Below are 23,406 nucleotides of genomic sequence, written 5' to 3'. Positions count from 1 at the left end.
CCTCCACAGGGAGGTTATCTGGGGCGAGAAAACTTAGCCACGGGTAATTTTGAGCTACTTTTGCCCCGAGTCCCGTGTCCCCCTCAAGCTCTGCTTTGTTACAGCGCTCGCAGGCGCGGACGGGTGGGATGAGCAGCTGGTCGACAGAGGGGATGAGTTGATAATTAGGAGGAAAAGTGAATTAGCGTGGGTGCAGGTGAGAGGGACGCCGCAGGAGGAGCTGGGAGCGGCGGGAGGCTTTGAAGGCGTCAGTCAGCGGGAGGTGGGAAACCGGTTATTTGAATTTCAAAGGAGCGCGCCACGGGACGCCTCCCTGGCAGCTCCTGGGGAAATGAAGCGCTGGCGGGATAAGAGGGAAGAGACTAATTTGGGGAGTAGGTGACTAAGGGGAGGGAAGGGGAACAGGGGCCAGCCGTGAAGTTTCACAGTGAGAGGGGTCACCTGTGTTACTTTGCCTGAGGGTCCCTTTTGCCCTGAACCCACTGGAACCGTGACCGTCCGGGAATTTAACCCTTTGTGGTACCGAAGTGTTGCGTGAGCGCGTCCCATCGGCGAGACCCCGCTCGGAGCGGCGGCCTTAGTGGGATGCGGGGCGGCCCCAGGGGCTTGGTGCGGGGAGCTCTGAGTGCGGGACCGCGGGATGGCCGGGTGTGAGTTTGTACCGGAGAACAGGGAGTGCCGACCGGCCGGGAGGGGGTTCTGACCGCGGAGCGCCGTTCGGAGCGCGGAGCCGCGGCCCGGGGGGGCGCGCCCAGCACGCGCGGGCCGCGCCCATTGGCCGAGAGCCCCTCCTTCTCCGCGGGCAGCCAATGAGACGGCGCTTCCCGCAAGGGGGCGGAGCTCTGGCGGGCGTCACGTGTGCCTAACGTGCGCTGCCGTCCGCACTCGGGAAAGGGCGGGGAGGCTCTGCGCTTGAGTGACACCGAATTTGACCTATCAGCGTCCCGAGAGGGGCCCCGTGGGGCGGGACTCGGGTGCGGACTGGCGCGCAGGGCGACGGGGCGGGCTTTGGACGGCGCGGTTGCTATGACGGCCAGCCCCGGCCCCGCCCGCCCGGGCGCCGCCATCTTGTTGTTGATTCGAGCGGCGGGGAGCGGCGGCGCTGGGGCTCCGCGTTCCGGTGTCCCGGCCGGGCAGGCAGCGCCGGCCCCGGTGAGCCGCGGCGGCGGGGACTGGCCAGGCTGCCGGGCGGGGGGCTGAGCCGAGCGCGCTGCCGTGAGGGGAGACCCGGGTGCGGCCCCGTGAAGGGAGCGGGGGTACACAGGCACGGCCCCGTGAGCAGCCGGGGTGAGGGGGCAGCGAGCACCGGGGTGGGCCTGGACTGGAGGGAGCCGTGCGCGGCCCCGTAAGGAAGGGCTGGGGAGAGCCCGGACGTCCCCCTGTGTGCGCGGGTGAGAGCCGGGCGCTTTCCCCTGCGGGGCCCGCCTGGGGCACGGCCGGGGCGGGGTTCCCCGGGCAGCGCGGTGCCGGGGCAGGGCCGTGCCCAGCGGGCAGAGCGAGCGTCCCCTCCCTTTGTGCCCTTCCTTCCCTTCCACAGGAGCTGTGCGCAGGAAGGAGCTCGGAAACCGCGGCGGTAACATGAAACCAACATGGTGAGGAGGCTGGTGGGGCTAGGGGCCCGTCCGTGCTGCCCCCCGGCAGGGGAGGGGTGTGGGTGGCCCCGGGAGCTGGCTTCCCCGGTGGGGACACCCGGAGTGCCTGGCAGTCCCCCGGGGCAGGTGTGCTCCTGGGTCTGCAGCCCTGGACCGGGACCAGCCTTCCCCGGGGTTTCCTGGGGGGGGGGGGTTGAATTAGGGTGGGTGGTACTGGGTCCATATTCCTTCATTTTTAAGCTCAGCATCAGCTCTTTTTTTTTTTTTTTTCCTTCCTCCTGAGCAATATGCTTTAGTATGTGCTGCTATTGTAATTTCTGTCTTGCTCTTTTTTTTGCTCCATCTGCTTTTCCTCCGTTCAGGTTCACCTGGCTTAACTTGGTGTTCAGAGCTTCCAGAACTGGATTCCAATAATTGGCCTTTGCTAATGAAACATTGAATGGTGGGGGCTTGGGTCTCTGTTCGTTTTTAGTCTAATGTTTCTGTGATTGTTAGGGCTGTGTAAACATAGTTGCTTGTCTCACAAAATAATATTCAGCAGTGTGTTGTGAAAGTCTCATTGTAGTGAACTGTCACCTGCAGCTGATATGCTAACACTTGTGTGTTTGGTCAGGCTTTTGATGGAGAAAAATAATGGTATTCTTGTTGTTTATCACTGAATTAAGATTCTGATTTCCTTTTAATAGAAATTCTACCCTGAGCTTCAAAGAATTAGGTGTATCATTATTGCATGTTGTCACTGTAATCCTAAATAGGTCTCTCCTAGTCCCATGTAACAATTTCTTATTATTTTGATTGTGAAGTATTTTTCTGGGTTAGTTTAGCTCTGACCTAAGGTAAGTGCTTTGTTTTGGAGCTGGAAGGAAAGTGGTAGGTTATGAAAAGATTTAGTTGTGAGCTCTATAAAGCAAGATAACATCAGGTTCCTTTTTTAACTGGAACAAATCCTTGTTTTTCAATGTATTGAATTGTCCTAATGCTAATTTTTCTTTTCCTTTCTTGGAGCGTGTTTCATACCCTCTTAGCTTTTTCAGCACAACCATTTCCAGGTGCATGGATGAACAGCCTATGCTATCCTGGTTAGAGCCTGTTAGGCTGATGTGAAATGTCCTTTTTCATGGCCTTGCCTTTGCTTCCTGTCTAGTAAGGACTTTTGGGAGAACAGGGGAAGTGATCCTTAGCTGGTGGAGGGGAAGTTGATGTATACAAGGTTATTAGTGTAGGAATCTTTGATGGAAAGAGTAGGATATGCTGGTGGGACACTCTCCTGGACATTCTGGTTTTTCATTATGCACTTTGTGTCAGCTTAGTGTGTTTCTTGCAAAGAAGAAGAGAAGTGAGATTAGAAGTGAGATTATCTGTTGAGATGAGAAAGGGGACAGTTTTTAAGATCTGCTTCTGATCACTGGTTTCACGTTCCGTATGTGGTTGGTTTCACAGGTACTTCAGCTCGTGTAAGTATAGACTGCTACACATAGGAGGTTCTTGCCTTGTTGCTTATATCTGTGCAGGTGAGAATCAGAGTTCCCTGACCTACAGACTGATCAAGCTAAAGACAAACTGTCTGTTTTTCTACCCACCTTTGTGAGTGCATAAATGATTTTGCAGGTGCAAGTGAAATGGGGCTGGTGCTAGAATGGGGTCTTATCTGAGTTCAGGGTAATCTGCAGTGTGACTGTGTAAGAGTGCAACAATGTATTTTTAGATTATCTATTTTCTTGCATATAAATATAATTTTAAACCACATTTTTGCATATATTAAAAAATTAAATGAAACAGTAGTGCCCATGCCTCTCTTCTACTTCTGTGAGTCATTGTGTGGCTGATCATCAGGTGGACAGCACTGGACATGTCCTTCTTATAAAAATATTATAGAAGGAAAAATTAGATGTGCTTTGAGATCCCCTCTCTTGGCAGATTGTGCAAGTCAACTGACTTGGAAGTTATTCTGTCTTGCGTTGCACGTAGTGAAAAGTCAAGGTTAGAGTAGCAAGCACTCAGAGGTCAAAAAAGTGCCCAGGCTGGAGTGTACCTGTGCCCTTAATCAGCTAATTGGCCTTTAAACAACTGTTGTAATTTCTTCTTAATCAGGCAGTTGTATGCTCTGCTCATCCCATCTGAGCTGCCTGGTTTGTTTCTTTCCTTTTCTCCCACAAATACAGAGCTTATTCCTTTTGGGTAAAATGATCAAAATCTGAAACGTGACCTTGTTGAACTTGGCTGATGCAGGATGAGGAGCCCTGTACAAGCTTGGGGCTGTTTGTTGACCATCTGCTTACAGGGCACAGTCTTGGTCCAGTGGATCACCAAATGTTTGTAAAAAGGTTTGATCCCTTTTCGGATTTCAGTGTTTAGTTAGTTTCTCCGTGCCTAAAGGTTTTTGTGGATCTGGTGGATTCTGACTGGCACACTGGGTATGGGATGGCACTCACTGTGCCTTCCAGTAGGATAAGAAATGTAGGTGCTAAGTTTGAATTGGATATCCAGAACCCATGCTCTAGAGGAGGTGTGTTTTTTCCATCTGTGGTTGAAATGCAGATACTGAAGCTATGGAAAATCTGACAGAGGCCTTGATTATTGCAGTGTAACCCAGGCACTTCACTTGCTGTCAGTAGATTCTCCCAATCTGTCCATCAGGGATTAGCTCATAACGTGTTGGAGATGTGAGCATCTCAGTGGAGTGTTAATGCTGGGATTTGTAGTCTCAGAACTTGGTACTGACAAAAAGCTGCAGCCTGATTTGTTTGCTCTTGCATTTGACAGTGCCACATTGGTGTTGGGCAGGGTTTAGCATTGAACTTGACTTGCAGAGTTTGTGTGTGGTTGTCTCCTTGCTTGTTTGTATAGTGTAACATGTCTAGGAACAACTGCTTTTATTTCTGACCTCTCAGTCTTTGAGAGGGAATGTATCAAAAACAAGTCTAGTAAGTACAGAGGATCCCTAGTGAGCTCAAGAAAAGAAAATGCGACAGAACCTTCTGCAAGAGTCATGTCGAGTATTTGTGCTACGTGCTGTAAACTGAAGGAGCCCTTCAGCTATATGGAGGAGCAGCTAGCAGTCTCCCTCATTTCTATTCCTGATGTGACAGGAATGCAGAGCAGGATGCTGGCCAGTGTTTAATATCAGGTTTGTTGCTGCTGTCGTAGGGGTGGTGGGGGGAGGAAGAGGAAGTGTGTGTGCGTGGCTGCTTGGTTTCTGTTTTGCAGGCACCGCCTGTGTGCGGTGTTGTGCCGTTCTGATGTGGCAGCAGCTGTTATTTTTGGTGTTCCCAGTGTGCTCCTCGGGTAGATGTGCTTCCTAATAGATGCAATTCTCTTAATCAGTGTGTTGGGCTGCCTGTGCTTCCTGTGTAGTCCATGCTGGTGTGAACCACTCTGCAGATGGTACTGAGGTGCAAGTCCTTTGCCTTCATTTATTTCCACAGGCTCCTCTGTATGCATTTTGAGTGGCATTAACTGTGTCTAAAAGACAAGCTTCTTAAGCTTGCATTTATTTTGCATCAGTAATGTGGTGTCATTAATGTTTGAACCACTTCTTTGGGAGTAAAGGAATAAGCTTTGCTATTACAGGGTGTCTCTCTAGCTGTATAATGTGCCCACAGTAGTTAAAACAGGTGCAGTTGTTTTGTTAAAAAATCACACGGACGTAGCTGCCATAATTATATTAGTAGGAGATCCATCAACCAAATCTAATAAAAGCAGTGAAAGAGGTTATGATATGGATGTGACTGTCCTGGTGGGACGTCGCTGCACATGCTTGGGAGCTGCAGTAGATAAGCTGTCTCTGATTTAGCTTTTGTAGTTAGAAAGGTTATCTCATTCACCAGCTGTCCTGCCGCTTTGCCAAATGCTACCTCCCCTGTGTTGGGGCCTACAACCAGGCCTGTTCACCTGCTGGGGTTTAATATACTCTGCTCCAGCCTTTCTTCCCTAGTGCCCATCCCTGCCTGATGAGGAACAGTCATGGATCCTGCTCTGTTCCACCCTGGTTGGGAATTTTCAGCTAAGGGTGGCTGAGGCAACTGGGGACAGTGTGTCCCCCCAGCCCAACTGGTGGCTTTGGTAAAGAGCATCTGCCAGAGCCCACAGGAATGAGTGAGGGCATTTGCTTCCTGAAAGGAACTTGTGAATTCCAGTCCCAGTCTCTAGGGAAGGCATGCTCTGAAACATTCTGAATTGACAAGCAAGTAAAGCTCTAAATAAAATCTAATTTGGGACTTGCTGACTCGTTTCCATACATCATTTCACAGGCTGACTTGCTTCTGGGGTCCTGCTCCCTCTTGATTGTGAGAAGTTGGCTCCATATTCCAGTGACTGCTCAGCCAAAGGAGCTTGGGTGACATCTCCAAGGTAACTTTTTTCTGTTTAGTTCAGAATATGTATGCAGTCATCTTAGAGATGCAAAGAGAAATAAACTGTTTGCTTTTTACTTCTCCCTTGGAATTTTATCCTTCAAGTAAGGATATGTAGATAAAGTTTGTGGGAGTTTTGCTCTTTATTTTTGAAGGATACTACAGGAACATCCAGGTAAGTGCAGTAGCACAGAGTGAAAAATTTAGTCCTGTTCATTCACCAAATTGGTGTCAGTTCTTTGTAATAACAACTAAAATTCCAAGAATTGGAGGCTCTCTCATGCTTTAGTAATTCTGGCCATTCAGGTGGCTGATTTGCATCTGAATCACCTTATGATGCTTTCAGAATTCTTATCATTGTGTGCATTTTGTCTTTCTCTTCAGAGGTTAGTTTGCTGAAAGTTGATAAGGCTGATCTTATAGTCTTTCAGTTTCAGAGAGGTTACTTCGTGCTGTCCTGAGTTTGGAAGAAAGTCAATCATATTTGTTTTCCCCCAGCTCTTTATCAACAAAGATATGACTCAGTACATCTGTGGTATAAACAGACTCAAATGACCTTGTTTTCTTTAGACATGGTGTGTTTAAGTAGTGGTTGTCACACCGTTCAGTTTCCTGGTGGGGAAGCCCCTGACCTGGTGGGTGATGGTCTTAGTTTGAAATGCAGAAGGTAATGACCAGGGAAGCTGAGCTCCACAAGTACCTTCCTGGGGTAGGGAGAGGAGACACGTGGTGCCTGCTCTTCAGGGCATGCTCCTGTGTCTGTCACTGCTGCCTTAAATGCTGGTCTAAAGCTAAACTGTATAGTTTATATATTCTGTTCTGACATCCTCTTCCCCCTCCCCCCTCCCAATAGTTCTATGCTGAGCTGCATTTTCCCCAATTTTTTAAACTTCCAGAGTGCGTTAATGCAAAATATCATGTGATCTTTAATTCCAATTAATGTTATTCCATTCTTGGTATCAAAGTATTGTCAAGCATTTCCAAAAGTGAGTTTAGAAATCTTAAAAAGGGCACAAGAAGATAGGGCTGGCTGTTTGTTCAGTGTCCTTTGACAGTACTGTCTGAGCAGCTTAAGCACGTGTGGGGAGCAGTCATGATCTCATTACAGCTAACTATAGGTGATAAGCAGCTTTGAGCACCAAAATCATTGCACCACTGAGTGCAGATGTCAGTGAGTTATTTAAAGCTGGAAGGATTTGGGAGAGAAGCCTGGGGGCTACATAGTCCCATGTCTTACTCAGTGTCTGAATCAACCATCCAGTAACTGCCATGAAGTTGCTGGAGCTCTTGCAGGAGATGAGATATGCTGCTCTTGCATTGGTTTGTTGGTTAAAAACATGGTAAAGTCTTGGAGCTTTGGAAGACCCTCACAGCACTGCTGTGAAAGGTTTATTGCACTTTTCCAAGCTGTAGTCTTTGTGTAAAACTGTGTGACACATCTGAGGAATAGACCTGTTGAATTCACTGGGGTTGACTCTCATACCACAAATACAGAAATAAAAAGAACTTTTAACTTGAGTCTTTTGAGTCTGTCCCAAAAGAATTGTTGAAGCAGTCTGAAGCTCAATTTGTGTTGAAACAGTACATATGCAGGTTTTTTAAAGATATTTCTTAAACACTCCCATGCTTCCTGTAATAAAACCCACATCATGTTTGTCTCAAAGATGTGGATTTTACTTAGATTAAGTGTTACACTGTATAAAATGTTTATGGATCCCTTTACTTTTACAAATAATGGAGTGGTTTACTTTATTTTCCATTAGAAGCAGATATTGTGAGAGTGTTTTCTTACGCTGTGCAAGTGGCATTTCCTTTACTTGGGCATAAATCTTCTTTATGTAATTGAGGTCTTAATACTTCACAGTTCTTACCACAAGTGTTGACCTGAATACACTTATTAAAATTTGACAGTAAGCTAAATGTGAACCAATAAGCATTATCAAGCATGCTTTATGCATCTTTTATTTTTATAGAACTGAGGAAAAACCTCTAACTCTCTTTTAGTCAGATTGAATAGTTATCACTGTTATGCATCATGCAGAGTTGAATAGTTTTCTCTTCAGGTGCTCTGCACACTGGTTTTGTTTTTTTTTTTTTTTAGTGTAATAACAACACTTGGGGGTTTCTGTTTTCTCCTTAATTATTCTTAGATTTAGTTAATTATGATCACAGAAATTTCCATTCCTGTGATCTGTGTGTTAATTTTGTAGCATGCTTAGCACTGACACTTGCAATGAATTTCAGCTTAGAAAACTGAACCTGTCGACAATTTGGTTCACCTAATGACAAAAATCAGTTGTCTTAAAAATTAGTTCTGATTTGTGAATGAGTTTGAGTCAAATATTCTTAGTTCAAATAGTTAGTGGTATTGTATCATTCACCAGCCAAAGGTGAACCGAGGTTTTTATTCACTGCAGTTAAAATACCTTTCTAAAACCTGGCAATTAAAGATCTCAGGTTAGATGGTTAAGTGTTTGAGACTTTGTTTTTTGGAGTTCATCCCATTGTGACATGACAACCAGAAGAAAATTCAAAACCTTTTAAGAATTCTGCCAGAAATCAGTGTCCCATGGTAGTGAGCTTGCCAGGTTGACTTGTATGAGTGCAAAGCACTTTGTTTCAGGTTTCCTGTCATTTGCAGTTTTTTTATGATTCTCAAGGAAGAGAAATGTGTTATTTTCCAGCCATTATGCTTGTTATTTTGTGTTTTTCAGCCTGAGATGGTATGCTTTTGGCACATGTTATCACACTGTATTGATCTGGAAGAAAAAATGAAAGGGAAATTGTCTTTCCCTAGCTATCTACAGCCTGTGATGTATTGTGGCTGTGAGAATACATCTGATTTAGCAGACTGTTAAAACCCAACCCAAACCAGCCTCCAGCATGGCCTTGCAGTGTCTTTAGAAGAACTTAATGTGTGAAAAACTAAGGTAGCTGTAGGACACTTGAGAGAGGTTTTGCTGTTAAAAACAAACTTGCCACAATTTGTGTGTCTTCCAGATGAGTGTGCTGTGCTTTTTTAGTGTATGGGGCAGATCTTTTAATGTATATGCAGGTGCTGGATCTAATCATCTACAAACCAATTTGGCATATCAGGTTTAACGTACTTCCTTTTGCTTTGGCTTTACATCTCTTACATAACCAGTGGCCTCAGTTATTGTAAGTGGCACACTAGAAAGCCTGTTGGAAGGAGCTTTGAGATCCACTTCAGCAGCTTAACATTTAGATAAGATGTTGGGAATTTGTGACCTGTGGAGTGTTTACAGGGACTTGTTTACGACTGCTTTGGTGAACAGGAAGTTAAATATAGGCTTTGTTTGTCTGATTCTTCACTTCAAATGAAGAGGAGAAGATCCTTGTTTCCAACCCTCAAACAGAGCTGATGGTGTGGCAAAGCATTTCAAGGGGCCTGCTGCCGAGGTTAGTGTATAGGAGAGTAATAATGAAGATTTGGAATATCGAAGGTCCCTTTGGAAGGTGCTTTAGAAATAGAAATACAGTGGAGTGAACTGTGTTCTGAACTCCCTTCTTGGGTATTTCCTTTTGCAAAGCCAAGTTGCATTGGATACCTTGGAAGTGTGAGGTTTGCTAGAAGAAGGTACCAAAGGCTCCTGATTGGGTAAAATAATCTTGCAGACATTTTTAAGTGCCAGGCTTTGTCCTTCAAAAAATGCAGCACCTTGCCAAGCTTGAAGTTGTGATTGTCTGACTGATGCATGTGTCTCCTGAGAAGACAGCCTCAGGTTCAGATTGCCTTTCATTTCCACTCAGCTGGCTGGGCCTGCTGTTAATTCTTTGTCCTTTACCTTCCAGAACATGTGCAAGCCACAAAACAACTCCAAGGTATTTTAACAGCTTTAAGATTTTCAGTATGAGTGATTGAAAGCCTTGCAGATTATGCTGATCCTCAGGAGAGTTACAGGATAACATCAGGCCCAGATCAAAATCCCTTCCGTGACCCTGGGTTGTGTGTCATGTGTGTTCTGCCATTGAAGGGATGAGAGTATCCTTGTATGAAATTGTGTTTAGTTTTATCTATTTAATTTCAAATGAAATTACTACCTTGGCTTTCAGTCCCATCAGATACTATGTCATATATTGTACTTAAATTAAGTACCAGATTTAGTGCACTGTCTTTGTCCAAAGTATATTTGCTATGACAGAGCTCATTATTTCCCATGCCAAACCTCAAAAATGAAATGTTGCCCTTTATCCTTGAATTTTCCGTGGCATTATTTACTTTCTTGTAGCACTTGTATTGAGATTTTCTTCCCCCTAATGCAGAGCTCTGTTTCTTCTCTTTCCTTTTCAGTGTTTTGAGGGGTTTTTTTGGTGGTTTTTTTTTTTTTTTTTTTTTTTTTGTTTGGTTTTTTTTGTATATTGACAGTACAAGAGAATATACTGTATATGAGAATGTACCTTCCTTTGGTACTTCCTCGTGGGGAAAAAAATAATAGTGAAGTGTTCAGGAGAGAAGTTACAGCTCATGTTGTCTTTCCTGTGACCCTCAAGGGTCACCTGCTTAGGGAAATTAAACTGGTATCAAGTAGGGGACATGGATTTGCAACGTGGTTATGTGGCTGTAACTGCTTATAACGTTGTTTCTGCCACAACTGCTTGGGACAGCTGCATTAATCAGCATGTTCGTCCTTACCTAGTGAATCTCTGCCAGTTGAATCCCTTAATGTAGAGGCACTGATAGTAATAAAATGACACTTTTAAGGTAAAGCTTGTTTTGCTGGAAGTGTTGAGAAGGTAAAGAGTGAGGAATGCTTTCTTTGTCATTGTAAGTATGACTTTTTTCAAGGAAAAAAAAAATAGATAAAAAAGTGGGGCCCCAAAATATGCCTTTTCCAGCTGAATTAATTTTTTCACTGGCAGTGTGAAGTTAGAAGGGGTTGCAAGGAGAGAGGAGGGCATCTTTCAGTAGGCATAGAAAATTTTACCTATCCATACAAACCTTGGTATATTTATTGTAGCATGGGTGTCTGCTTGAAATTACAGGGCAATCTGCAGTTCCATTTTCTCATACAGTAAATTAAGTGGTGTCCTGAGCATTGGTATAATCTGGACTCTTGTGTAAGTGACTGTCTTGCATTTCTCTGAGCCTTTTCAGATGTTTAAGAAAGCCCCAAATTTTGTTTAGTATCAATGTCTCAGAATTACAGTAGCAGAACAAACCACTAGATAACAACTGCTCCTTGTGCTTTTGGCACAAGAATTTGTTTACCAGGGTGAAGTGAGCTTGTTTGGATAATCTTGCTTTTATTCCCCTCAGTCTTTCTGTTGGACTGATGTGCTCCTAGATTGTCTTTCTGTTCCTGCCATATAAACAGAAAAGTTGCTCAAGGATTTGGATTTTCGGCCAAGCAGGACTGCATTCATTTGAAAGAGATGCCCTAATTTGAGTCCATATTAACAAGACCAATTTAGTTGTTCATGTACTGGGACACAAATTCTTTAGATTTTGAGAATTTTAATTAACAGGCAAGACTAAGTTGAAATGAAGTGCAAGGGGATCATGAAAAGTGAAATGACTGCCAGAGTTCTGGCTTTAAAGAATGGTTGAAAAGTAGCAAGATAGTCAAGTAAATTGTTCCTTTCTGAGAAGCTGTTTTTCTGCTGGCTGAAGTACACCACAAGTGAACGGTTTTACCAAGATCATGGAAACATTCAGTGGAAGTATCAAAACCAGTAGCCTGTTCCTGGTTCTTTCCTTTCCATTTGGGTAATCTCAGGTAGATTATGGTTATCTAAAAGATACCTAAAGAATCTGTTAACCAAATCAACTGAGTGCTTTGCTGACCTGTCAAGCTTCAGCAGAGAGATGCAAGAATTGCTGCATTTCTCCTGACTTCGAGTATTTTACCAGTGTTCAGACAGAAGTTGTGCTGTCTGATAAAACTGCAGGATGCCATTATGAACTTGCCAAATGTAAGTGTTTTCTGCTTCCCTGTGTAGAAAAAGACAAGTGTAGCTGAGGCAAAATGTTTGTTTACCTTTATCTTCACAGTTAGAGAAAGAGAAAATTCTGATGTGTGTGCCTCTCCAGTCATCTCAAATGCTGTTGTAACTGCCAAAATGCCCTGGTGTATCTCTGTCTGCATATGTGAGATTAAAGTCCTCTTGGGTACTGAAATTCCAGCTCACATGAGGCTGTGAAGCTGTTAGTGCCTTGCATTCCATGGAGGGATAGGTGGAGTTTATGCAGACAACACATTAAAAGTCAGACTGTTAATCTTTTTGTTCAGAGCTGCTGTTTGTGCATCACCTACAATTTTGGCAGAACATCCTCAGTCAGGATGCTGCTCTGATGTGATCTGGCGGTAGCAAGAGGCAGAGGTAGAGCCCAAGCCATGGCTGAGTAGATGTTTGTTTCTGGCCACAGAAGTGAGAAGATGAGTGTTTGCTTGTTTGGGTCTTAAACTCATTCTCTAACAACAGGAATTGTACTGAATGGGCATTGGCCAGATTTTCTGAAGGCAGAGATCCTGCAGTCCCCAGCTCCTTTAAGAGAGCCAGTTGCTTGGAATGCCCTTATCTAACACTGTTCATTTCCATATAATTAATTCTCAGGCATCTCAGAAAAAGGGCAATGTATAGATCTGAGGAGGAGATGGATCAGAGTGGTGTCACAACCCACAGTGTATGATAGGAATTGTAAAGCTGCTTTACAGTGAGCTTGAAGTGAACCAAATCAAACACTGGTTTACAGAGGCCCTAAGGGTGAGATTAGCTGGCTTGTGATGGTTTTTTGTGGCAAGTCTGTGTTGGGTTTTGATGCATAACTCTTAGACTTCATGGGTTTAAATCTATATGTTGTCCTAATTCCTAAGGAAACAAAACATTTGTGCTGCTTCCTGAGTACTGGAGCCAGCTTCTGCTCCTTAGCAGCTGACTTTGCTCTCCCCTCCTTTTGCACAGGACGTGTTGTTGCTCACAATGTGCTCTTTGGATGGAGTGTCTGGATCTTGACTGTGGGGTCAGTCTCTTCAAGATGAGAAACATTTCCCTTCACAGATCCTAAATGACTGCTTACCAGTAGCCATGCTTTGAAAATCCCCTTCTCCTTGTCCTAGGTGGGAATGGGATGTGGGGTCTTGGCTTTCCCCTGTAGTCTACATGCAAAGCAAAGACAAAGGAGAAGTGTTTGAATATCTGTGCAATTTTTCTGAGTAGCAGAGTATTGCATGACTGTACTCTGAAGGTAAAGAGGAAAGAGCAACTTTTCTCTTAAGCATTGTGAAATGGAAAACTGCATATGTAAGCAGCAGAGTGATTTTTTCTTGTTAGCAGTGGTAGGAAGAGGCAAGTGGGAGAACTTTTAGCCTCTGGCCCTAATGAAGCTTGTTTGTCTTTAGCATTTAAAGTCTCAACATAAATAAGTCACTGCAAAGGGATTTTTGCTTAAGTCAGGTCACAGTCAGCAGCTTAATTGAATGTGGTTTCTATAACTTGTGGAGAAGGTTTTTGAGCAGTAATGTGTATCATGCAAGTTTTGCTGCAGTTGCTATTTTTTCTATGCTTTCTTCTTTTATTATTCTTTTATTTTGGGGAAGTAAGGTGCTGAGTTATTGGGGTAGAGGACAGGGAGCCTGCATTGCGCATCTGCATCGTGACCTGGGGAGTGAATCAGCTCAGTCATAAGAGCTGAGCTGTAGTGAGTTGTCCGGCCATTTTCTGACAGGCAAGAGTTCCTGACAGCGGCTTCAGTGTATGGGTGAGGAAAATGCAGTTTGAGTCTGCCTCTGCTGCTGCAGGAGATGCATTTAATAACATCCATGTCTTTGCTGAAGGGACTCACGCTTGAGGCAAAAGCTCTTTCTGTTTTTGGGTTTGTTTGGGTTTTTTTTCTTTTTTTGTTTGTTTTTGCCCATGTAAACAATTTTATCACTGGGAGAAGATACTGAAGTTTTCAAATCCATGTTGTTCCCAGAAGGGGGCAGGGGAGACTTGTGAGTTGTGGAGTTTGATAAAAAGTACTTTTGTCTGGTTTTGTGACACTTCCGTGCTGGCTTTCAGGCCCAGCAGGCACTCCCGCCGCCCTGGCAGCAGGAGCGTGGCACCATGAGACGCCTGCTCAGTGCCAGGAGCCTGCAGCAGGGACCTGGGCTGCAAACCTTCCCTGCCTTGGCTCTCCTTTCTCCTGAGGAGCATTGCAACAGCTGAGAGTTTTCTCCTGCACTTCCCTCTCATCTGATACACTGAAATGATGTGTGTGTTAAAGCCATGAGAGGATGGAGTCGTCATAAAACATCCCCATTTCTATACCAAGAGCAATCTGGACAGTTGGCATCTAAGTGTGTGAAAATCTTAGCTCCTTATTCCCTTATTCTGTCATCTAGATTTTTATTCTTAATTAAAGCTGGAAAGAAGCTTCTCTATGCAGCTTTCTTTGGGATTTTCAGGGGAGTCTAGGTTTGCTCTTTACAGACGTAACTTCCATTTGCTAAATACAGCCTGGCCAAGAGTGAGAAGGAGGCTGTTTTGCCAAATGCTTTAGAAATGGGGTAATGCAACTCCAGCAAGTTTGTTTTATGTCTGCAAAGTGACCTGGGATTTCTTTGACAGCCTGGAATACAGACAGAACAAACTTGGCCATGTTAGTCTCATTTCTGTCTTTGAATGGGGGAAGCAGCTACTTTCTCACAGGAAGTGCTTCTTGCAACATTCCTGATAATTTTGACATAACTTCTACCTCTACGCTGGCAGTGAAAGGGTAAACAAAGACTCTGCTGAATTAGGGGGCTGGATGAGTGATGCACAGACTTCCTTGAGGTATTTGGTGGTTTTTATGCCTGAGTGGGTCTTCAGTTGCAAGGTCTCCTGGCTCTTGAGTCTAGAGACAAGGTTGAAAGAGGAACCAGCAGTCAGAAGCAAATGGAGACAGAGTGGGGGTTTACTTGAGAGAACTGGAGCCATGGGAGCCCATGGGACCCGATGGTGCTGTAGTGCCAGCCCTGGTCATCTTGGAAAAGTCATAGAGCTGCTGGCATGTCTCTGATCACTTATTTTCAAACTAGGCCCAAAGGATAATCCAGGGTGGCCAGTCACTTGAGTCCTGGGGGACAGTCATGGGTCAGGTCCTTTTGGCACACCTTTCCTGTGTGAAACCTGTGCAGGAATGTGACTGGGAAGAGTTAGTATGGATTTAAGTTGTGTCTGACACATCTCATTGTCTTTTGTGATGAAATAATTGGATTTGTGGATGAGGAAGAGCACTAGGGGCCATTTAGCTTAAGTTTACTGGGTGTTTTACAGTATTCTTGTGTGCAAGTTGGGACATTACAGACTGGATGGGTGGAGTATGAATTCAAGCACATCAGGGAATTCTGAAGAGTAAATGGAGTCAGAGGCAGATGAAGGAGTGATTCATAGAGCTCTTTCCACACAGGACATTAGCTTCTGAAAGGAGGCTCTTAATCAGTCTTTTTTTTTTTCCTCCTGAATGTCATCCTTTGCCACAATGTGATAAGAGTGGATGGAAGACAGTATTTAAGAGGCTGTCTGGTTGAAATTCATCAGTCTGCCTCATTATCAGTGTAGAAGATTAATCTGTCTTTTCTTGGGAAGAAGTGGGGAGGTTCACATGAATGTTCTTCATGATACCTTGTTTTGTTTTTCATTCAGTCATGTGTATTTGTGATTGCCGTTAACTGCAGTTAAATACAATACATGGTAGTTTTGGAGATTTCAGTCATACCTAGGGAGGATGTGTTTGGAACGATTTGGGGTTATTTTGAGAAGAAGAAAATCAGTCAAAACAAAGTAATTTTGTTTTCAAAGGGTTACAGCTTCTTTGGGTTTGACAAACTTGCTGTTATAAAAGGTGATCTGGAGGTTTTTTTTACTTAATGTGTATTGTAAATTCTCTTCAGAGTTCCTAAGATACTGTGGAGCATCTGATAATCTTTTCAGAATTGCCGGTCTGAAAAGAATACTGTCATTAAATATGGTCAGGCTAAGGTGTATATATATTTATGCCCAAGGAACTGTAGTTGCAAAATTCAGTGTGTGGTGTTTGCTTTGGTTTTTTTTCTCCTTTCCAATACTGCTATTATTGCCTTGCTGCAGCCAGTGGTATGCATTGGAATTAAGAATTCAGTTTAAGCTTTCTAGTGTGGTAGTGTGCTAAATTAAGGTGCCAGTTATGAGCAAAGAGGTTAATGGTCTTACATAACACTGGTCTTGAGGTTTTTTGCCACTGCAGAATCAAAAATAGCAATTAGGAGTTCATTTTTTTGTCCTAGTTGTGTATTTTTCTGTGGGGATCAATTATCTGCAGCAACTGACTTTCTAATCAAGGCTGCTTTTTCTGTTTTAAAAGCATCATAATTTAAAACTTGAGAACAGTATTAAAAATCTGAGTTCACCACAAGCTGCTTTCGTTTGTCTTTCAGTTAGTGGTCTCTTGGAAAGCTATAGATCATCCTTATTTTATCAGAACTGCCTAAGGAATGTAATTTTATCTCCTCTGCATTTATGGCTTTTGTAGTTATTCATGGGTTCACCTCCTTGTGGCTTTTGTGTGTCTGTGGTTAACCCTGTAGCTTCTCTGTACAGTTACTGGTTAAAACTCTTTAACTCTTGGCTGCACTTTGCTGTTGCATTGTGTAGTCTGAAACAGCCAAAACCATGGAGTGTTCTTACAGATGCATCTGAGATCTGCTGTGTTAGGCTGTACTTTTTTTTTCTTCTGGGAACACTTTGCCATTTGTCCCAAATGGGAACTGTGTCCATTACATTTGGCTTGTATGTGTGTCTAATCTCATCCTAAATCTCCATTTTCACAGAGATGCTGGAAGTGTGTTCCTTCCTGTTGAGGTTTCCCTTCATGTCTAGCCCCACATTTTTTTCTCATTGTGGAATTTATAATGCATTGTAACTTTAATTACCTTATGAATAAAAAATTTATATGGTCACCTCTATGGCAGCATGGATTGCTTTGCATCTGTGCACTGTTAAGTGGCAAGAGGAATAATTCCTGGTTATTTGTCTAGGGGAGACTCAGGATTTGCTTTGTAGACTCCATTCAGAAGTGTCCAAATGGTGTCTTGCTGGAAGGTGAAAAAAACCCCAAAAAAACATGGGGAAAGTTGTCCTCAAATTCTTGGTGTCTGATGTCTGTGGAAAAGAAGGATTTATGTAACTGAATGTGCTGCATTCTGCTCCTTGGCTTTCCCTCTGAGGTGCCAGCATGTTCTTGCAGGGCATTGCTGTCTCACTTCCTGACAGCCCACCTGGGCCTGGTGCCTGCCGAGGCTCTGCTTCGGTACAGGAGCGGAGGAGCTGTGAACTGCATTCACTAGACTTGCCCTAATTTTTTAGCATATGGTGATCTCTGCTTTTCAGTCTTCCCTTGATGAAATGTCTGCTTCCAGGGTAGTCAGCAGCCTGCGTGTGCAGATAAGCTGAATTGGGATTTGAGCAGGGAAGCACTAAGCAGATCTGCAGCTGGGTATATGACAGCACAAAGAGTCCCCTCCAAACATCACTGGCTGTGGCTTTCCTTGCTTGCATTGGAGATTCCATTAGAAGTCTGGTCTTTGAGCAGTCATCTTATAAATTTTTCTAATATCTCTCTGATGGTAGAAATGAGGACACAAGATATAGTGTTAATGTGTAATAGCAGTGGGCTGGTAGCTGAGCAGAAGTCTCCCAAGGGTAGGATTCATAATCCTCTTAAAGGAGAGGAGAATCAGAGGCTTTGGAAGGTCACCTTTTGCAGGGTGAGAAATAGTCTCTGTGCAAAGCTCTGTTGCCTCTATGATCAATTCCTCTCCCATTTTCATATTTCATCTCACAGCAGCAGAAAATAGATCTAGATGAATCCTGTAAGAGTCTTGACCCCTGTAAAACTCCCACTGCCTCAGGTTTGACTACCTGCCAAAAGACAGCTGTGTGTATATGGGCTGATAATCTTGTGTGACAGGGTTATGAAGTCTCACTGTATAGAGATAGTGGTCTGTTCCCCATGAGACACTTTGATCTAAAGGGGGGACAGCCATGTACTTCTGCTTAGTGCTTTGCAACTTCACCACAGTTTTACCTTTGCCTTATTTTGTTGCACCTGTATTTTGCTTGCGTTGGAGAGTTGTGAGAAATTCAGATGTCTAAATGCAATCCTAAATCCTAAATGACAATCGTAAATGACAGCTTTACTAAATTTCCTTAATGTTAAAAAACCCTGTAATATGTGTATTTGATGTTTAAAGTGCAGTACTTTCAATTTCAGTGCCTGTCAGAAACCAGAAATTCATTAACTTCTTGCTTGTGATTTATGATATTTTAGTGATGTGTTGGGACAGAGGTACAGCATTTGCTCATGAACTTAGTATTTTCTTTTAAAGACCTAGGTTTTTTTTGCAAGATTGTCCAAATACAATGGAAACTTGCTGCTTTTTCAAGCAGTAGCCACAACTTCATCTCTGAACTTTGGAGGAGCGAATTCTGCATGGCAGTGGCCCAGACTGTTTTGTAAGTGTGCTTTCCTCCACATGGCAGCAAGATGGCAAGTAAAAACTGAATTTTCTGCAGCTCTGAAGCAAAGCTGGACCTTCCAGGAATCACTAATTTGGTGAATGCAGTGTCCAGAGTTAGGTGTTACAGGCAGTGGTGAGAGCTTGCCATGGCAGATGTTGATCATGAGGAAATGGGTGTGAGGCTAAAGCCATGAAACATACCTTAGTGAAATTCTCCTGAGAGACCCTAGAATGTCCCTGTCACTGAGGAATTGTTCTGCACAGCCAAGGGTGACGTGTCTGCTCCCCAGCAGTTGAGGGTACGTACACAGACACAGCTTTTGGACCTGTGTTGGCACAAGAGCCCTTTCATGGTGGGGCAGGAGACAAATTACTTGTTCCAGCTTCATGTCACCTTCAGTGTTGTTGCAACTCCATTGCTTCACAGGAGCTGCTGCAGTGGTTTCTTACACAGAGCCCTTCAGATGGATCAACTCTTCCTTCCTAAAAAGCTTCGTTGTGCAGAAGTGTTCAGCTTTCTGAAGTGACTTTCTTAATAGTTTAACCAAGGTAAAGAGAACCTTGGATGTAACCCAGGCAGCAGTTTCTAAGAATTCTTTGTTGTTCATGAATCGGTGTTGTTTGTATAATGTTGTTGTCACTGTTCCCCCTGGCTTTGCTCCCCAGTACTGCTTGTGCATGCTGCTGCTGTTTGTCATGCCCTATTTAATCACAACAGGCTTTCCTCACTCTCCTCTATATATTTTAGCAGCTCTTTTGCTTTGAAAAAAATGCTGGTATCAAATAAATTAAAGATTTATTTTTGAGGAAATAGGGCCTTTTAAATATTAATGGTGTGTTGTGGAAGAAAAAAACATGAATTAGATTGCAGATTTTTTAATGTACTGTTTAAATCTTTTGAACCAAAGTGGTTTTGTATAACTATTAGGTAGTTCTCTTGTGATATTTTATCTATGTTGAGTAAGAGAGCAGCTTCACAGTTGCTTGGAGATGGAGTTTTGCTGTGCCTTGGTTCCCACTTTCTCCCATGTTTTGATGCTGGGGGATTGTTGGCCAGATGTATTAGGGACCTGATCCAACTGAAAACTGAAGGCTTTTTGTTTTGTTTTATATATTGCTGCTTTGTTTTTCTACCAGATTGGGTACTTCATGTGGCTGTCTGCAGGGGTGCTGACGCTGGTGTAAAGAAGATTTCAGGAGAGGTGAAAAAGTCAAATGATGTTTCTGCTGCAAGTGACAACTCACGTCTCTTTAAAGTCAGGGGGTGAGACTGTTCTCTGAGCATGTGTTTGCAGGGCAGCTGGAGCTGAATGGAATTGGCTCTGCTCCTCTTGTGCCTGCCCTTACCCTGCTCAGTGATTGTCCCCTTTTACTTTCGTTGGGCACTGGCAGTAAACCAGTTCAGGAAGCCACATTGGCGAAAACAACTTTTCTTTTTTTCCGGGTTAACTTGTTTGCCAGGCTGGTTTCTGAGCAGGATCAGTGAGTGCCAGTGCTGACTCAGGAGAGAGGATGGGTTTGAAGAATGCTGACTTAGATTTACTTAAGATGTCATGAAACTATAACCTGGGATGTATGCTAAGGAACAAAGGGTAAGGTTTGCCAATTGGCAATTTTTTCAGTTTTGTCTCTTCATGGATTGATGTAGTGACATCTACAAAAAAGGCTGCTGAACAGCTTAGAGGCTCATTTTTTTTGTCTTCTAGAGCAGACACAACAGAAACTGTAGAAAGATGGTTTTCTGAAGCTATTTCATTAATGTGCCTCCTGCCCTATGCTAGAAGTCAGATCTTTATGGTTGTTCACTCCTTTGTGCCTGGTTTTCGATGAGAAGGCCTCTCACAATGGTATGTGTCTGATGCAGGTACCTGTCACCAGCTGAAAGCAGAGATCCAGGTATTTCCCAGTAGGTTCCCAGGCAGCCATCAAAAAAAGGAGGTATTTTCAGTTGCTTTTGTTCCAGACCATATTTGAGCTGGTAATTTGGGAAAACCTTCAGTCTGTTTCTCTCCTAGTTGTTTCTAAAGTGCGCTAGCATGGCGTCAGTGCTTAGTGCTTATTCTGATTGTCAGTATTTCTGTTTGTATTTCCATGTTCAAATAAAAATTCAGCTGCAATTTGAAGTGTTGCCAAAACTGAAGATAGGCTCCCCTGTTCACTCTTTGAATGTCACAGTCTTCAAATTAGTGGGAATCTGCACATCACGTAGGCTTGTGTTTCTTGAATGGAAGATCACCAAGATAGTTAGTGATTATGCAATTTCTGGGAGAGTTTTGCTTCAGAACTTGGCCCAAAGCTGTTCATTCTCATTAGTTACTTGGTTAGTCATGTTTTTATGTTTATTTCAGCGTGCAGGCTGCAAAAATGACATATAATTTTGGACAAGCAACAGCTTGAGGGAGCTGAGTAGCCATGCCTTAGCTGTAGGATAGACATCAGTGTGACCTCGTTTTGTCTCACTGGAGGGACCCTCCAAGGTTGCAAGCAGTGGCAGTCAAGTCCCCTGTGTGTTGCTTGGCCAGTGATCCTGTGCTACAGCAGCCATACGATGAGGTGAGCTGGGAGTGCAAACGTTGGCTTTAGGCACGAGGATAACCATCAGCAATTCAGGCACCTTGTGCTGATACAACTGTTTGTACAGCTGCGCAATAGATTAGGGATCTGACCCGGTTGAAAAGTAATCCTTAAAAAAAACAAAACAAAGTGCTGGTTTATTTTTAACTGTGATCGCTTCCCTAGTTTGATTCATGGTGAGGCTGCAAACAATTGGACCCGTGCAGCAGAGTTGAGTGGGAGCGTGCTGTTAATGCTGTTCCAGATGTCAAAGGATTGCCTGTGCAACCGTGATCTGAAGAAATAACTGAAGGAGGAGTTAGAAACTGACTTGGCTCAATCAGTGCCAGAAGGAATCTCAACATAATATTGGATGGTTTTTTAAAGCCAGGCATTTGGGTGGCGTTGGTTCCATTGTGGAGGGTCACTTTATAGAGCAACCAACACAAGCAAGCTTTTTTCAACCCAAAAACTTCCCAGTTTTACCAGCCTAAAGAGAACATGGTGGATGAATGAAGTATCAATGTGCATTTTTTTTCCTGTGAAGACCAAACTTTTGATGTATGTGTTTTTGCTGTCATTTCCCTAACAGAACTGGAGGCCTAAGTGTTCACCTGGGTTTTCTTCCTCAATTCACTGGTTTTACACATTCTAAAAGCAGGCAAAAAAAGATTTTTTTTTCTTGACTTTTATCTTCAAATAGCAAAAAAACCAAACTATAAAATCTCTTCTGTATTTTCCCTTATCTTCCCTTATTTTTTATAAGATTGTGGAGGGCATAGAGCCAGAAAACACAACTTCTTTCTCTTTTTTCCAGACCTCATGTAAGGTCTGGAACTGTGTGCCCTTGCTGTTGATGTGGGGGAGTTGACTGTTTTTGCTGTTGCAGAATCCTCACTTTGGCACCTGTGCTTTGCTTGCTCTGGGTGACAAGTGTAAGGTGCAGCACATTGATTGTTCCTTTCAGTTCCCATCAATCACCCTCTGAAGCCTGAAAAAACTGCTCTTATTGCTGCACAAGTACTTCCTTTTTCTGGGATTTTGGTGCTTTTGTTGGAAGTTTTCTCTTGTTTCCTCTCTACAGAAGCTGGAAGGATCTTGTCCCATCTTTTCACCTGCTTTCCAGGTCTCTGTACTAGCTAGGAGTCTGAGGGACACAAGGCTGAGGTGCACAACCATTTCTCCTTGTCCAGTCCATGTGGAGGTGAGAGTGGGAGCTCAGGGTCCAGAGGTGTTTGCACATGTGAGTGATGACAGCACCTTTCAGCTCAGAGGCCAGCAGTTACTCTGTAGGAGATTAGGCAAAATTGTTTTCCTTGGTTCTGGCGTGATGCCTTCAAGGTTTTCTGGGGCATTTTAAAACAGGAGAAGATGAGGTGAAATCTTAGGAGGTGCCAGTTGTTCTCTTCACCCCTGTTGTAACACAAACCTGAACCTGCTTGCTTGACTGCAGTGGATTCTCCTTGGTTTGGTGGGGCAGCTCCCCAGTGCTGAGCAGCCCTTCCCTGTGCCATCCATCTGGCTGAGCTGTGTCCCTGCTCCCACAAAATCTCACACCTCCCTTTTCCTGCCAGCAGCGCTCGCTGTGCAATGCATTTGTCCTCTGGCTCAGCCCAGCCATCCCCAGCTCTGACTCATTCTCTTGCTGTCAGCAGCTGTGGTGCATTCACCTGCTCCTCCATCCTGCCTTCTGATGCTGTTGAGATTGTAGAATTTGGTACCCACAGCTGACATGAAAGTGCAGTTTCTGAATGACTCCTCCTCATGCTGAACTCAGCATAGTCATTCCATCATCTTCCTGCTGGGGAGGCATGTGGGTGGTTACTTGGATGACTGTGCAGGGTTTCTTTGGGTTGTGGCTGCCTTATTAAGCCTCACTGTCAGGGAAGAGGCCAAGGTCTGTGGCTAAAGAGTAGGTATACTTTATTTTAGATGAAAATTTTAAAAATAAGATTTTTTAAGTCCAGAGGTAAAATTGTTCCCTCTGCTTATTCATTCTGTAAGTTGAGTTACAAATTCTGAGTTAGTCTTTGAGCCAGGCTTCTTCAGTGGGAATGGCATGAATCTTTTTCTTTTCTCCCTGTCATGCTGACAGTGCAGGGACAATTTTCTGCATGTTGATGAGTTTCTGAGCCCCTGCACTAATGTAAATTTTTAAAAATATCTTTTCTTGGTGGGTTAGGTTGATTCATTGTGGCTTTTGACTGTTGAAAGTATGCTCCTTTCTGTCTCTGCCCATTGGATTGGAAAGCTGTGCTGAACAGCCAGCTTTTGCATTGGAATAATTTAAAAGTAACCTGTGGAGACTTCTTCCTCTTTGTAAATTATGTGAAGCCAGAAATTAGCTCACAGAAAGCTGAGCAATGAGGCCTCACAATCATTGATCTTCCCTAAGCCCTTCTCTAGAAAGCATGTGTCATAATCTCA

At 43.8% G+C, this 23,406-nt stretch overlaps 1 protein-coding gene across 2 annotated transcripts in view; it reads left to right on the top strand.

Moving 5' to 3' along the window:
• Window positions 1-1,054: 1,054 nt before the first annotated feature.
• IP6K1 (inositol hexakisphosphate kinase 1) overlaps window positions 1,055-23,406 on the top strand; it is a 37,107-nt gene continuing 14,755 nt past the window's right edge. For both annotated transcript variants that reach the window (XM_084214807.1, XM_084214806.1), the window contains exons 1-3: window positions 1,055-1,152; window positions 1,538-1,592; window positions 5,843-5,942. The gene's annotated coding sequence lies outside the window, so the exon portion shown is untranslated. The remainder of the gene's footprint in view (window positions 1,153-1,537; window positions 1,593-5,842; window positions 5,943-23,406) is intronic.

The sequence above is a fragment of the Fringilla coelebs genome (assembly GCF_963513975.1).
Source record: "Fringilla coelebs genome assembly, chromosome: 13".
Classification (NCBI taxonomy): Eukaryota; Metazoa; Chordata; class Aves; order Passeriformes; family Fringillidae; genus Fringilla; species Fringilla coelebs.
This window is presented reverse-complemented; position numbering and strand designations above follow the sequence as displayed.